This window comes from Emys orbicularis, chromosome 1, assembly GCF_028017835.1.
Source record: "Emys orbicularis isolate rEmyOrb1 chromosome 1, rEmyOrb1.hap1, whole genome shotgun sequence".
NCBI lineage: Eukaryota > Metazoa > Chordata > Testudines > Emydidae > Emys > Emys orbicularis.
In genome coordinates, this window is record NC_088683.1 from 371065046 (window position 1) to 371069464 (window position 4419).

The following is a 4419-nucleotide window of genomic DNA, read 5'->3' on the forward strand; positions in this document are numbered from 1 at the left end:
CAGAAGCAGACACCCAGTATGGGAAATTTTTTTCTAAACTCATTTGTCAAATTTATAAGCAACTGAAAAGGAGGTCTCCTAATTGAAGGTGTCAGACAGCGTCAACTAGAGGTGATGCCACTAGCAGCACCTACGCTGGCCAATCCATTTTTGAATCCTATTCAGCTCTTGTCTCCAATTATGTCTTATGCAAGGAGTTCCACAGTCCAAATAGGTATAATGTAAAAAAATTTCTTTTATCAGTATTACATGTAATAATTGGATTTGTAATTGGATTTTCCCTTGGTTGTAGGTTGTGAGACGCAGTAAATATAAATACCTGATCTACCGTCTTTTGTTTATTGATAGATTCATGGAGTTTAAGGTGAGAAGGGACAATTAGATCATCCTCCTATAATACAGGCCATTAAATTTCACCCCGTTGTCCCTGTATTGAACTCCATCATTTGTGTTTGACTAAGACCTGGTCCACAGTAGGATTTTACATTGTAGAAACATAGCGCTACAGAGTGAGAAGGGAATGCAAAGGTTAGCAAGTCTGACCCCATGTTAAGATGCAGGATGTGTTGAGTCTAAACCATACCAGACAGATAGCTATCCACCCTCCTCTGCAAAATTTCTATTAAAGGAGGTTCCATAACCTCCAGATTCATCTGTTTCATTGTCCTTCTGTTCTTACAATTAGGAAGATTTTCCTGAGATATGAAACCATTGCCTCTTCTCCTGCACTCTGCAGCAAGAGACAACAGCTTTCCTCAATCTTTCTTATGGCAGCTTTTGAAGTATTTAAAGACCAGTATTGTATCCTCCACAATCTCCTCTTTTCCAAACTAAGCACTCCCGGTTACTTCAGCTTGTTCATATGGCTTGCATTCCATCCCTTGGAACATCTTTCTCAATAGCCTCTGGACCATTTACAGATTCTCTACATCCTTCCTATAGAGAAGTATCCAAAATTGGATACAGTTCTCCAACTGAGGCATAAGCAGAGCTGAATAGAGGAGTACTATCACTTATTGAGACCTGCATGCTATGCCTCCGCTAATACAACCTAGCATTGCATTTGCCTTTTCTGAAACAGCAAGAAAAATCCAACCCCCTGAGAGATGTAGCTATATCAACCTAACCCCCTTGTGGACAGCCTGGGGTTGATGGACAAATTCTTCCACTAAGCTTGCTATCACATCTCAGGGAGGTGGATTACCTATGCTGATGGGAGAACCCCTGCCGTCGGTGTAAGTAGTGTCTACAACTGAAGCGTTATGGCAGCACCACTGTAGTAATTCAAGTGTAGACAAGTCCTCAAGCAGATCTCCCAGGAAAGCATCCAGTCTGGATCTGCAGACATGGGGAGGTGGAGAATCCACCACTTCCCTTCGCGGTTTGTTCCAATGGCTAATCACATTCAGTGCTAAACCTTTGGCCCTAATTCCTGGCTGGAATTTGTCTGGCTTCAGCTTTTAGCCGTTGGGTCTTGCTCTGCCTTTCTCCGCTAGATTACAGAGCCGATTATTACTATTTAAGATAAATAGATGAAGCTCCTTAAGTCTCTCACTCTCCAGCATTTTCTGCACCTTCAAATATTTTATGTGGCTCTTTCCTGCACCTTTTCCAATTTTTCAACATCCTTTTATACATATGAACCCCGGTCTGGACAGTCAGTTTTCACCAATGCCATGTGCAGAGGTAAAATCCTTCCACTGCTCCAACTCACCAACCCCCTGTTTATGTATCTGTGATAAATGAAGGGGGGGGGGGAGCTTCCTTTTATGGACACCCAGCCAGCTATAAAGTCCCTCTTGGTGGCTGTTCTCTGATTGCTTTACCTATTACAAATTCATAACTTCAAATTTGTATTATTTCCTTTCTATTTTCCCTTTTCCCATTTTATAATATATTACTACCCCACCCAATTTCTGCTTTCTATCTAATAAATTCTTCTTAAACAACTCCCAATTTTCATTCACATTTTTCTGTCTAAATTTTTCCTCCCAATCAATTCTGCTGATAATTTGCCTCAGTTTTCTGGAATTAGCCCTTTTGAAGCACAAAGTGTCTATAGATATTACCAATAGGGAACTTTCTCTCTTTGTCCATTTCAGTGTAAAAATTTCAATTTTTTATTGTCCTCTCCTCTATCATATCTCCCTTCTTTGGCTCTCCTCTAAACTAAACAGTTCTTGATTTCTCATTCTGTACACAAAGGACAGGCTACCCCATTCTGATAGCATCTCTCAGAAACCCCTTTTATATCAGCTGTATCCTTTATGGACACTGGGTGACGAAAACTGAGAGCATGTTCAGAGCACGTTATTCTCCATCCCATTCCTAATGTATCCCAAGATTGTCTTTGTTTTGGCCACTGTTGCAAATCAGCAGGGGTGGCTCAAGGCACCAGCGCAGCAAGTGCGTGCCTGGGGCGGCAAGCCACGGGGGGCGGCCTGTCGGTTGCTGTGAGGGCAGCTGGCAGGTGGCTTTTGGCAGTACACTTGTGGGAGGCCCACCGGTCCCACGGCTTCGGCGGCAATTCGGCGGCGGGTACGCCAATGGCGCGGCACTGCGAGAGCTCCTGCAGGCATGCCACCAAATCCGCAGGACCGGGGACCTCCCGCAGGCGCGCCGCCGAAAGCCGCCTGCCTGCCGTGCTTGGGGTGGCAAATCAGGAGGTGTTTCCAGGGAACTGAACTAAATGACACTGTGATCTTTTCCCTGAGGTCTATTCTAGTTGGGATGTGCCTCCCGCCACATGTCTTGGCAAAGGTTTGCTTTTTGACTACACTCAGATTTTGAGCCACCGGGTGAATGCGGAATTCCCTACAGCATGCACTTTCTAGCCTGGCTTTCATTGCATTAAGGAACAATAATGGATAACCAGGAGCCATACTCATTTTTTCCTGCTGGTGCCTATTAATGTTTCCCACATCAGAACACATTATTGATACAAGGAGCAAAATAAAATATGGAATTGGCATTAGTGGGGTCATTTGTTCATAATTAATATCTCTGAATAATAACAATGTAATTTTTCAGTGTGTGATTAGCCACCAGTCTGCTTCACCCATGAGAACAGACTCCAGTAGTGCATGTAGTGTCTCATATTAATATTGTCTCTCCATCCAGGCATTTGTACTGTGACCATCTCCCTTGACTCTGGGCACATACAGGAATTCAGTCAAACGTACGGTACATGCAGGAGACACAGTTCTGCCTCAGAATTCGACATATTCTACTCTACTCCATGTCAGACTCCAACACAACCGACGTTACCAACCCCTCCACCTTCATCCTGCTGGGCATTCCTGGCCTGGAGGCAGCCCATGCCTGGATCTCCATCCCCTTCTGCACCATGTACGTCATAGCCATCTTGGGGAACTTCACCATCCTGTTCATCGTGAAGATGGAGCTGAGCCTCCATGGGCCCATGTACTATTTCCTCTACATGCTGGCCATCACCGACCTGGTTGTGTCTACATCCATCCTGCCAAAATGCTGGCAATCTTCTGGTTCAATTCTAGGGAGATCAATTTCAGTGCCTGCCTCACTCAGCTATATGTCTTTCACTGCTTCTTAGTGATAGAGTCTGGTATCTTAGTGGCTATGGCTTTGGATCGCTACGTGGCCATCTGTGATCCCCTGAGACATGCAACCACACTGACAAACCCTGTGGTGGCTAACATTGGCCTGGCCGTAGTGCTGCGTGGCAGCATGCTCGTATTGCCCTATCCCTTCCTGTTGAGGCAGTGGCCATATTGCAGAACCAACATCATCCCTCAGCCATACTGCACACACATAGCTGTAGTGAAGCTGGCCTGTGCCGACATCAGTGTCAGTAGTTACTACGGACTCTTTGTGCAGTTCTGGGTGATGGGTCTGGATGTGATTTTTATTGTCATATCCTATACCCAGATCCTCAGGGCCATCTTCTGCCTCCCCACAAACGATGCCCGTCTCAAGACTTTTGGGACTTGCATCTCCCACCTCTGTGCCATCTTAGTCTTTTACATCCCAGGTCTGTTCTTGTCTCTCACTTTCCGGTTTCACCAGAATGTGCCCCTGCATTTCCATGTTCTCATTGCCAACGTGTACCTCTTGATGCCTCCCATGCTAAACCCTATCATCTATGGGGTGAGGACCAAACAGATCCGGGACAGGCTGCTCCGGCTCTTTACTCATAAAGGGGCCTAATTTTTTCTCCTGGTGCTATGACTCTCTGAGCAAGTCCTTGAAGAGCTATCTGATGACATGGTGCTGGGCCTCTTCCCTGAAACACTGACTAGACAGTCAGAGAGACACTAAACCCTTTCCTGACCTTACTGTGCATTGTCAGCTGGGGAATCAGTCTGGGTACATCTCATTAGCTCATAGGGTTTTTCAACTTTCTTATATCTGGTAAGTGAATGCCTAAGGTTCCTGCTCCCT

At 45.3% G+C, this 4419-nt stretch overlaps 1 pseudogene; it reads left to right on the forward strand.

Moving 5' to 3' along the window:
• Positions 1-3187: 3187 nt before the first annotated feature.
• On the forward strand, positions 3188-4185 carry LOC135895590 (olfactory receptor 52R1-like; annotated as a pseudogene).
• Positions 4186-4419: the final 234 nt, after the last annotated feature.